The sequence below is a fragment of the Crocuta crocuta genome, unplaced genomic scaffold (genome assembly GCF_008692635.1).
Source record: "Crocuta crocuta isolate KB4526 unplaced genomic scaffold, BGI_CrCroc_1.0 scaffold197, whole genome shotgun sequence".
NCBI lineage: Eukaryota > Metazoa > Chordata > Mammalia > Carnivora > Hyaenidae > Crocuta > Crocuta crocuta.
The window spans coordinates 7,237,945-7,250,299 of record NW_027532002.1 but is presented as its reverse complement, the minus strand read 5'-3'; the positions used below and the strand labels follow the sequence as shown (position 1 = coordinate 7,250,299).

General features: G+C 42.3%; 1 long non-coding RNA gene across 5 annotated transcripts in view; it reads left to right on the top strand.

Annotated features, from left to right (window-relative positions):
- Positions 1-12,355, top strand: part of LOC144240986 (uncharacterized) — a 57,480-nt gene that overhangs the window by 28,309 nt on the left and 16,816 nt on the right. For all 5 annotated transcript variants that reach the window (XR_013337925.1, XR_013337924.1, XR_013337927.1 and 2 more), the window contains 3 exons: positions 3,511-3,611; positions 6,435-6,601; positions 11,121-11,315. This is a non-coding gene — a long non-coding RNA (uncharacterized LOC144240986). The remainder of the gene's footprint in view (positions 1-3,510; positions 3,612-6,434; positions 6,602-11,120; positions 11,316-12,355) is intronic.

Below are 12,355 nucleotides of genomic sequence, written 5' to 3'. Positions count from 1 at the left end.
TACCACAGAATTAGTGGCTGAAAACAACACATTCATTCTCTTATGGTTCTGAAGTCAGAAGTCTAAAATCAAGGTGTCAGCCAGACTGCATTCCTTCTGGAGGCTTCGTGGAAGAATCTGATTCCCTTCCCTATTGTTTTCATCTTCTAGAAGCTGCCCATATTCTTTATCTCCGGCTGCCTCCTTACATCACTCCAATCTCTTGCTTCTGTCCTCGTATCTTCTACGCATTCTGATCCTCCTGGCTCTCTCTTATAAAGATGGTTGTAACCGCGTTTGTCCTGCTGGATAATCCAGGATCATCTTTTCATCTCAAAATCCTTAACTTAGTCACATTTGCAAAGTCCCTTTTGCCGTGCAAGTAACATATTCATAGGCTCTGGGGTTTAGGACATGGACATGTTGGGGCACCTGGGTGGCTCAGTTGGTGGAGCGTCCAACTTCAGCTCAGGTCGTGAGCTCGCAGTTCATGGGTTCGGGCCCCATGTCGGGCTCTGTGCTGACAGCTCGGAGCCTGGAGCCTGCTTCAGATTCTGTGTCTCCCTCTCTCTCTGCCCCTTCCCTGTTCATGCTCTGTCTCTCTCTGTCTCTCAATAATAAATAAGTGTGAAAACAAAATTTTTTTTAAAGAATTAGGACATGGACATCTTTGTGGCAGGGGGTGGCTGGGGAGAGCAGGCAGGGTTCAGCCTACAACAGTCATCATGCAAACTGTATTTATTTTATGCAATATTGTCAAAATAACTTGAAAGCCACTGTACTGAAAGTCTGAATTTTTTGATTAAGATATATTGCTTATTTTCTTATTATGAGCATAATACATGATCATTATAGAAATATGAGGACATACAAAAAGGTCAGATAAAATTTTGCTGTGACTCCTCAGAGATAAACCAAATGATGCATTTTTGTCTAATCTTTTATCTACGCAAATATATGTTTAAAACAAAATTGGAATCATATTATATGGAGTTATTTATCGTGCTTTTAGCAGTCAGCATTACATCCCAATTATTTTCACATGTTGTTAATTCAAAAACATAATAACAGTGGCTGTATAATATTCAATCATACGACTCTACCATAATTTATTCAAATATTTCTAACATTTGGTCATTTGAGTTGCTTCCAATTTTTCCTTATTATTAATTCACTAAGAAATAGTCTCATATAAATAATTATGTGCATCTAATTATTTCCTTGGGGAAAAAATCTGGAAAGCAGAATTACTGAGTCAGAGGGTCTTTGGAAGGTTATCCAGGTTCAAAGAGACCTGTTGGCAAAGTAAAGTACGTTGCAGGGCGGGGGTGTGGATGGAGGGGACAGCCACGGGAGAAGCCCAGACCAGATGGGAAACAATAGTACAAATAATCCGTGTAGAAGATGATGAGCACTGGGGCCAGACTGTGTGTGGTAGACCCTGTGTGAGTTTCCTAGAGCTGCCATAACAAATTATCACAAACTGGGTGGCTTAAAACGACACACATTTATTCCCTCACAGTGCTGGAGACGTCTGAAATCAAGCTTTCGGCACGTCTGCTCTCCCTCCAGAGGCTCTGGGGGAGAATCTCTGGTCTCTTCCAGCTCCCAGAAATCCTTGATGTTCCTTGCCTGGTAGCTGCACCTCTCTGATGTCTGCCTCCGTCGTTACGTGGCTTCTTCCCTGTCTCTCTGCACGTCCTCTCCTTTTCTTATAAGGACACCAGTCATTGGATTTGGGGATTTACCTCATCTTAACTACTTACATCTGCAAAGACCCTCTTTCCAAATAAGGTCGCAGTCTGAGGTTCTGAGTGGGCATGAATTTTGAAGGGGACACCATTCTACCCACTGGAATCCCTGTGGAAAGGGGAGTACAGCTGGGAGAGGTATTTAGATGCACTGAGATATGGGCACAGCTAAACCTGGGATAGGCAAAAAGGCACAGACTGTGTGTTGTCATTGAATAGTACCCACCCTGTCTTTCTTGACATCCATGCTTCAGTGGGGTGTCTTGTATAAAGGGGCCCACCTCATGAACCTATGCACAAATTCTGTCCAGAAGCCAGCCTGCAACGGAGGGGATCATTTGTGCTTCCATCCAGGCTGTGCAGGCACAGTCAGCAGCGGCAGAGATGATTTTAGTGCATGTCTTCCTTAGAGACAAGTGTATCCCTTCTCTTCGCTACTCACTAGCGTACCTTGGCATAGTCAGCCGGATGCTTCTTATCCTTGGAGGAGCGTGTCTTTACATTTCTCCCCAAATGGCCATAATTGGAATCGGCTTAACAATTGAAGAATCAAAATATATAACTTGCAGAGGAGAATCAAACTGCTGGAAATAATATTTTTAGCCCTTGTATTGAGTACCCAAAAGTGGGCAAAAGAATGGCTTTGCAGAGAAATTAGTTAACCCTTCTTCTCTGATGGGCTTTTCTGAAAACAAAGATTTAAAATTGTCAGGTTGGTTGGGGCGCCTGGGTGGCTCAGTCGGTGAAGCATCCGACTTCAGCTCAGGTCATGATCTCACAGTGTATGGGTTCTAGCCCCGCGTGGGCTCTGTGCTGACAGCTGGGAGCCTGGAGCCTGCTTCGGATTCTGTGTCTCCCTCTCTCTCCGTCCCTCCCCTGCTCGCACTCTGTCTCTCTCAAAAATAAATAAACATCAAAAAAAATAATAATAAATTGGGACACCTGGATGGCTCAGTCAGTTGGGCGTCCGACTTCGGCTCAGGTCATGATCTCGTGGTTCATGGGTTCGAGCCCCGCATCAGGCTCTGTGCTGACAGCTCAGAGCCTGGAGCCTGCTTCTGATTCTGTGTCTCCCTCTCTCTCTGACCCTCCCCTGCTCACACTGTCTCTCTCTCTCTCTCAAAAACAAATAAAACATTTAAAAAATTTAAAAATAATAATAATAAATGAAAGAACTAAAATAAAATTGTCAGGTTGGGGCATTTGACTGGCTCAGTTGGTAGAGCGTGTGACTCTTGATCTTGAGGTTGTGAGTTCAAGCCCCACACTGGGTATAGATATTACTTAAAAATAAAAGCTTAAAAACATAAAATAAAATGTCTTAACTTCAAACTTAAAATCATTGTAAAAAAATAATAAAATATAATTGGCAGGTCGATCAGACCAGGGGATGTCAAGTGGGCTCCCCCAAGCACTTGCATTCTTTCCAACCACATGTTCTGAGGAGACTGCAGTTTCTTAAGCCCTGATGGAACATGAGTTGAACCCAGGTTCAAATCTAGACCCTGCCATCTGGTAACCTCAAGCAAGTGACCTCATCTCAGTTTTCTAATCCATACATGGCAAAAATAATATTAGCTACTTCACAGTGTTTTTAAGAGGGAGGAGTGAGATAGTGTATGTAAGTACGTGTCATACAGAATGGTCTCGGTAAATGGTAGCTATGGCAATCATAATGATGATCACGCAGGCTTATAACCCATCCTTTTCAACTGTCTCATCCAAGATAATGAATTGTATTCTCTCCCCCACTGTTTTTCATTGTATCTGGACACCACAGAAAGGCGTGCCCCTCCCTGACCTCTGGCCAGAGCATTGCCATGTTCCTTAAATTCCAATTAAGAAGACACAGAGAGGAGCCCATTTCCACGTCTCCAGCAGGTAAATACAATTCCAATTGTCTCGCTTTAGAACTTTGATTTCACATTTGTAGCTGCTGCCTCCAAGATAAATGTGGACCTGTGATGAAAACAAGGGGAATTGATTAACCTTGTAGACAATCATGCCCCTCTTGGAAATGTCTGTGTCCCTCCCTGCACTTGTGAAGGCTTCTGCCGCTGTTCCTTTTAAGTGTTGCTACATATCTTCAACGGGCACCTCACGGCTTTGAAAACACAGCTCAGAGGCACACCGGGATGAAGAATGTCATGCCCCGCACGGTGTACTAACTTGTTCGATAAACTATAAACCACACTGCTTAAGAAAAGAAGTTGGACATGTCACATTCACACACTCGCAAAAATGTCATTGTGCTATTAAAAAGGAAGGCGACTTGGTTCGGCTGAATGACCTCACAGCTGTGCCGCACCTTGGCCGTAGCCTTGAGAAGTAGCCCGAGATGGTGCGATCCCGCTGTAAGACACAGATGCGTGCCCTTAAGAAACGCAGGGAAGAGCCTCAGTCTCCTTACACTTAGTGAGGAAGGGCCACCTCCTAAGACTAGCCGCAGGCTACAGACTCTGGGAAGTTGTGGCTAATTACTTGGTAATTATTTATAATAAGTGCTTCTGCTCCCGGCATGATTATCCTTCCCTGGGTTGCTTGCCTCTTTGTGTCTGGTTTATGCAGGGAAACGATGTCCAAATTAATCTCAGTCTTTTGTAGATGAATCTATTCTCTGATGATCCGCCACCTTCCACAGCAGGTGTTAAGCCTTACTAACAAAACACATATTTTTGGTTTCCCTTTGGCTATGCTGAAAACCAGGCAAACAAGACTTTGGTGGATTAAAGATGAATTATGGGATTAATATAGACTTGGCCACCAAGGACAATAGAGCTAGCCCTGTGGAAACCCGTGAGAAATAATCACAGCAAGCTTTTGCTGGGTTTCATGGTTTGCCTAGCACTTCTCATATACATCACTTCGTTAATTTGTACAACAGTCCTGAAAGGTACATATCGATATTATGATGAAACTGCCCATGTGCTCAGAACAAGGTCTGATTAAGGCACAGCGAGGCTTTAGGACCAAACTGGTAGGGATTTTAATTCCAGCTCAACCACTCAGTAGCCGTGTGACCTTTGCCATGTTAATTAAGCTCTCTAAGCCTTCTCCTTCTCTTACACGGAAAGAGGACAGCCCTATAGGACTGATCTGAGGATTTAATGAAATTGCAAGTAGAGCTGTTAGCACAATGCCGGGCCCATGGTGAGCAGGCCATTCGTTTGTTGAAGGCAAAAATTTTGCAGACGATAAGCAGAGATCAAAGGAGGCAGGGGAAACGGCGTGTGACATCTCTTCTTTTTTCTTGTATTCAGATTTTATTTTATTTTCCTCTAATGGAAAGAGTGGTTAGGCCAAGTGCTCTACTTACTAGTATTCTGCCTATGATTAATTGCGTGATTCAAAGCAGTTGACCTAGAACAGTGACTTTTCTGGTTCTGTAGCCTCTTGAGGGCTGTCAAGAACTTCAAGAACTAAGGAAAAATCACCCAATAAAGGAACACAGGTAAGACAGGGGAAGGCTAGTCCTCGGTAGGAATACTTAAGCAAGTACCTAAAACCGTGTGTTTTATGCATGGCAGTCAGGCTAAACTGCTGAGAACCTCCCGCGTGGCTGACTTCGGTGGATTTACAGGACTCTCCCTTGACTTTGAGATGGCAGGAACACACAGCACCACAGCAGTTGGAGAGAGAGAACACACTGGAGGACCAGTTTTCAGCTCTCTTCCTTCTCTATCCTCTGTCTCTGGCTACAGCCTTTCTCTCAATCTTGATTTTCTCATCTGAAAATGGAGGCTGTAACAATCATCCTACCCCATCCACCCTAACCACCTTCCTCGCCCCGGAGGCTGGTGAAACCTAGGTGAGATGAGGGGTATGAGTGCATGAGCTGACTGCACCCTGCGTGTCCTGGGCGGCACAAAGCTACGCAAATTGCCGGTGCTTAATTTGTTGGCCTCCACCCTACCCGGAGATCTACCGGTAAAACAGTTCTTTCTTAGAAGAACTCAACACTGAATTCTTAAATTCTGGGCTTCTTTGCACCATGATGGTCGGAAGAATGACAACCTCACCTTTCCTGTTTCTCTGCACCTGTTGTTAATTTCTTTCAGGAAATTTTTGACAAAACTGAGCAAACAACAAGTGAAATGCAGTCCATCCTCTTACTTGTGGATTCTGTATTTGCAAATTTGTTTCTGTGGTTGGCATAACAAGGGCCCTTAGAATTCCTCACCCAAATGACTACAAGCCTGCTGTCAGAGCCTTCACGAATGCATTCTGCACCCAGGGGATGGCCAAGAAGCAGACTTATAGAGCTGGACGTGCAGGCTGGGCTGTGCAGGAACAGGACAGCCCAAAAGGCTTTCTAGCTTTATACGACCTTGTTCCAGCACAGAACTTCAAGCAGTCTCAGAATTCAAGGTTCAAATCTGGTTTCCCAGGTTGTTACAATGACATCTTTTCCTAGGTAAGAGGGTAGAGCGTATTTCTTTTCATGGCTTGTTATCTTCCTTTATAATGTTTAAATATTTAGACACATGGCACGTGGGCCCCCACGTATACTCTTATGCCAGCTCCCCCATCCCCCCACCAAGAAAGAGGCAGGCTTGGAAAGAAACTTCTGTTGATTGAAGCTGCTTATATGTGGGACCTGTTTGTTACCACATCATAACCTAGCTTATTCTGACTGTTATATGTGGGAAGGAGGTGGTGGATTTTTCAGTTACAGAAGCTCTAAAGCCGTATATTCTGGTATAGGAATGTCAACATGGATGCCAGGAGGGGTCTCAACCCAGCAAGGAGTCCTGGGAGCCTCTGTGAATGTTCCTGTGGCCTGTGGTGTGGACTACGTGAGAGGTGTCTATGGAATCTGCCTGAGGCAGGATGCCAACAGACAAATGAGGAGCACTAATCAGCTGCACTGAGTAAGTGATGGAACAATAAGGGCAGGGAAAATTGTGACTCTTGAGAATCAGGCCTCTTCCCATTTGTATATAAGGAATAAGCCCCTAGCATGTCTGTCAGATCCACATGAGAAAGGGATACCCTACCTTCTGAACTGACTGCTTTTGGAATTCTTCCCAAACTCGGCAAATGTGAGCTCAAATCGGATTCGTTTTCAAAAATATGAAAAGGTATGGCATTTCTTATACTCCAGATATCACAGAACAGTACACACCTGACCAATATATAAAGTGCCATTGTCATGATCTAAACTTGGTTTACATCATTTCAGAGAAAACAAACACATTTTAATAGCCTAAGAGAAAAAGCCACTATCAAAAAAGTAAATCTCTTTGCAGAGCCAGCAGGAAAGACATGGACAGGAGAAGAGAAAGGAATAAGAAAGATATTGAGCCTTTACTATTGGCCAAAAGCCATGCTGAGTATATTACACACATGATCTCATTTGGACGTCCCTATAACCCTAAATAGTTGTTATTTCATTCTCCATTCTACAACAGAAGAAGCTGAAGAACAGAGATGTTCAAAATTTGTCCACAGAGAGCCACTGAGTGTCAGAATCTGGATTCAAGCATGTCTATCTGATACTGAAACTCTTATTCTTTTCTTAAAAAAAAATTTTTTTTTATGTTTATTTTTGAGAGAGAGAGACAGAGGGTGAGTGGGGAAGGAGCAGAGAGAGGGAGACACAGAATCTGAAGCAGGCTCCAGGCTCTGAGCTACCATCAGCACAGAGCCTGACGCGGGGCTTGAATCCCTGAACCACCAGTGAGATCATGACCTGAGCCGAAGTCACTTCACCGACTGAGCCACCCAGTCGCCCCATCCTTTTCTTTGCAAAAGCTTCAGATAAAAAATCAGATTGTTGACATCACCACTCTGCTTCTCTGTTTCCAAACCCCATCCCTTTACCAAGGTCAGCAATGAGCAGTTCGCCCTCATCTGGGACGGGGAAGGTAGGCTGGCTTGAGGGGACCAGTTGACAAATGGCATTTTGGTGGTGGATTTCTTATAGGGTGCAAGGCAACTGAAGAGGACAGTTCCTAAATATCCTCTATCTCCAGATAGTCTTAGGGCGTCCTGTCAGGCTCTGAGCTCTGGGTGATGAGCCCTGAGCTAACGGCTCCAGAGGAGGCCACGTGCTCAGCAGAGTGGACCAAGCATTTGCCCTTTGGCTATTGGTTAGAAAAGTTATTTTTACATTCAACCTGTTCTTCCCTTGACTCTAAAGAGGCTAAAGGGTTGTAGAGCAACAAAGCACGACGAGATGGAGGAAAGTTTAGATAATGTGTACAAGATTATTCCTAGACCTCAGAGGGCAGCATTTTGAAAATCGTCTTACGTACTTTGAGTTTTCTTTTTTCACTTTGAGATCTTTTCTAGCTTTCCTTCCGCCACTGGTCTAGTCTGCATTTTCCTCCGTTTGTAAATCCTCCTGTGGCATGTCACCTTCCCTGCCAGTCTGTGGCAAAGTGATCACATCTCGGTATTAGGTTCCATGTTCTAGAAATGTCAAAACAAATCTCAATGATTAAATGCCATGAATTAAGCTTGTTACTTACTTCTCTAACATTGATATGAAAGATACATTTTAATTAGAAAATTACAAATCTAAGCCGCTATACCACCAAGCCACCTCCAGAAGCCAGTATGAAGTTCTAACTCTGAAAAAAAAAAAGTTAAAATCCTATCTAAAGACAATAGTCTTATTCAATAAGCAGCTGCATCTCAGTTTATTTCATTTGGGTTAAAATTTTGCCCTGAGGCATGTGAGGGTAAGCTAGCTCTTAGAAAGGTCATCTATGAGAAAAGCTTTGAATGTTTTTTCTTTAGATGTCTGTAAACTAATTAAGCGTGCATTTATTGGTGTGATTTTGACCAGGGAGCTTTTCATTAGTATGGAAGTGACCGCTCTCTGACATAGCTTGCACAGAGCGCAATGCTAAATTTTCAGATCTTTCTGTGCTGCATAGCTAAAGACAAAATCCAAGAAGTCATAATTCTTTATCAAATCTGACAAGTATTTCATGCATCTAGGGATTTGTCTAGAGAACACTGCTCTGCGTTTTCAGCATGAAAATCCTATGGCTGCCACTAGACCCATACATTTAATTTTAACACAAGAGAAGACGTCTAGCAAACATCAAAACAAAAGCCACCTTTCAAGCTTAATTTTCTTTTTCACACATTTGGCCACCATACCCCCCTTGATGTCAGCAGGAAGTAATCTCACCTATGGAAAAAGAGCCAGCCCCCTAACTGTGCTGACAAATTGTAGGCAAGTGAAAGGCTTGATGATTGCTGAATTTTATCTCTTTTTATTTCCAAAAAGAAGAATGTAGAGTTTTCTTTTCTCCCACTTAACATCCCAATTGCCCACATCCGCAGTTTACACTGCTCCCCACATTTCTGCATGGGAAGATAAAAAAGAATGAGATGAGACTCCTCCCCCACCTTTCCACACCCATTGGAAACTGTCGCTAGCGCATCCTTAATCAATCCCCAAAATTGCTGTGGGACTGTAGAGTCCTCCCGCATTCAATGCCCATCCCCTGCTGGTGGAGGGAACTACACAGCTTGTGGTAAACTGCAATCCATTATTCCTCTATATTTAGAACTTCTCTAGAGAAATGGCATTATCTCAGCCACGGAGCTGAAAGCTGCTTAAAGTTAGTTTTTCACAGTTGTTTATTCAGTCGGCTCCAGGCACTCTTCATTTACCTTGCATGTAAAAAAAAAAAAAAAAATCAGATCGATGCCTAACTACAGAAATGCAAACTATTGAAATATCATCTCGTGGAAAATTGACTATGATTTGCATTTCGCTAATGTTGGAGTAGGTCAAAATGTTATTTCCCTCTCTCTTCTCACTAATGTTCCACTGAAGGTAAATTCTACTCCCTTCCACCAGTGAAAAGCCACTCAATGACCTGAATAAGATCTGGTGATAGAAAACATATTTTCAGTAATACTGAAGTCATTTTTCTGCCAGAACAAATTAGTCAGTAGCTATGGAGTATGTCACAGAGGTTTTCAAGAGGCACTTAGGAGAATGCTAAAAAAAAATATTCTTCTATGTAGATTATTAGAAATGTCACAGTGCTAATGTAAAAACGCCGTGGTAATCTTTCTGTTTCACTCTTCACTATGAGAATCCTCTTCTTGCTTATAATTCTGCTCCTAAAAAAGAAAATGTCATTTGAAAATGATTGCAAAGAGAACCAGAAAGGAAATTTTATAATTTAACCTGGAAAGGCAAGATGGAGGGGTAATCAGATAACGGAGGCAAAGACACAATTGAGCTATTTCTCTGAGTTCCCATCTCCACTGAGAACTGAATAAAAACGGGACCTGGGCTGGTTTTATAGGAAGCTTTCCATAGAAGGAAGTGTGTTAAAAATAGAATATGTTCCTGAATGAATGGATGAGTAAATGAATGTATATGTGAATGAATGGATGGGTAAATGAATGAATAAATGAATGAATGGAAGGCTGTAGTCAAGGGCTGTCTTTCTTCAGTGTTCTTTGGCATTTGAAGGAAAGCAGATTACAGCATGCACATAACACCTTGGGACCTCAGTTTCTACCATCATATAATAGAACAAACAATTGCTACTTTTCTGGGCCATTGAGATTACATTAGATGATGTGAACAAAGCATCTAAAGGACATCTGGTCCATGATCATAGAAAACTAGAGTAATGTGTATAGCTATGATGCACATGTGTGGGGTGGGGAGTAGCTAAATCCTGAAAATTCAGGGAGAGAGGCTGACTTTACCTTATGGGGTGGCCTGGTCTTTATATGATAGCGTTACTATCAAAATTTGCCAAAGAGGAAAAAGGACTTCCTCTGCATCCTATACATGATCCATTTTCTCATACATAGAGTTGACTGACTGTGTGCTTGTATGGCCGATGTATGCATTTCTTCCAACTCTGCTACAATTTGATATTACACATGACCATAGAGTTAATAGTTTAATATCAAGGTGTTCTCTGGAATTCTCCTGGTTCCTTTTGGTTTCTATTCAAACTTAAAAGAGATTAGTAGTAGTAGTATTTGCGATTTTACCATTTTAAATGTTACAGATGCTTACCTCTTCCAGGGAGACTTTGACATTCCAGCAGATTTAAACTCGAAGTGTAAACATTCCTTTGGGAACTTTTATTTTACTGTGGTAGTATAAACTTCCAAGGCATGTGACTTAAACCTGATCTTCCAAATGAGATCTCCTCCAGCCATCAAAATATCCTATGTGTTTATTATCCCACTGTTTATTACACTTTACCCCAGGGAATGTGCTATAAGTGAAAATTAAAATCTAGCCGCCCACATTAGAGCTCATTAAGTTGTTAGGTGGCTCTTCAGTATTTGTGAGTTTCGCTCTCCTGCTGGGCTGTGGGGCACAGGGAGCCCTCCCAGAGCTGGTTGAGAAGGGCCTCCTGCAGCCTCCTGTAAACAGACCTCTTTATCCAGGAGTCACAGAATTGAGACCTGCAACGGATCTTGGGCATCATTGTCTTCAGTTCCTTCAACCCACAGAAGAGGAAACTGATCACAAAAGAGCATCGGTGCTTTTTCTAAGATCCACAGCTGGTTAAAGAAAGAGTCAGAGTTAACACCCAAATCCCTGCAGCATCCTGAAATCACAGAACCCACCTGGTCTGGCAGGTAGGAGGAATTATTCCAGACAGATGTGCTTTGGATGGTTGAATTGGAAAACTGTCATGTTGATGGTGGCTTCGGATGGAATAAAATCTTTTTTTTTTTTTTTTTTTTTAAGTAGAGCATTTTACTTTCTAACATAAAATATACCATTGTTAACCTGAGATTCACAGTGAGTGATGTACATTTAATCTGTATTTCGTATTTTTGAAAAAGTCCCATTGATCACTACCTTAAGACTTAAGGTAAGTGTGGTATTTCAAAATTGTTAACGCAACTCTTTCGAAAATGCAATTTGGGCTGCAATAAAGGTCTCCTCCAAAGAAGCAGAAAGTGGAATCTATGCATGGCTTGATGGAACTAGTTATTTATTTACGTATTTATTAGAAACAATTTTTAATGTTTATTTATTTTGAGAGAGAGAGACAGAGCATGAGCCACGGAGAGGCAGAGAGACAGGGAGACACAGAATTCAAAGGAGGCTCCAGGCTCTGAGCTGTCCACACAGAGCCTGATGCAGGGCTTAAACCCACAATCCGTGAGATCATGACCTGAGCTGAATGGATGTCCAATGGACTGAGCCACCCAGGCGCTCCTTGATGGAACTGTTTAGAGTGAAGGGATCTTCAAGCTGGAAGAGATCACACATACCAGCCAACCCAGCCCTTTATTTTACAGAAATAAGACTAAGACTCACTGAGTTTACCAAAGTCATACGAACCACTAAGTGGCACAACTGTGATGTATAAAACTCTAACAAGACTGTTCTCCTTTCCTATTTAACTGAAAAGTCTCACTTAGAGCAGGGTACAACCATGATGACTTCATAAATATTTTCTAAATTTTTATAGACTTTATAACTTAAACCTTAAGTGTAGTGCATTGATTCAGCTTACTAGTTAAGGACGGATCATTCTCATGGCATTGTCCCTGAGTTCTCACAAATGAACATTAACTAGAAAAGACCTATTAATGTGGTAATAACCAGCAACAATTAAATTAAGGAGATTTATTCTTAATTACTGAAATACAAGTGCTACAGTTTG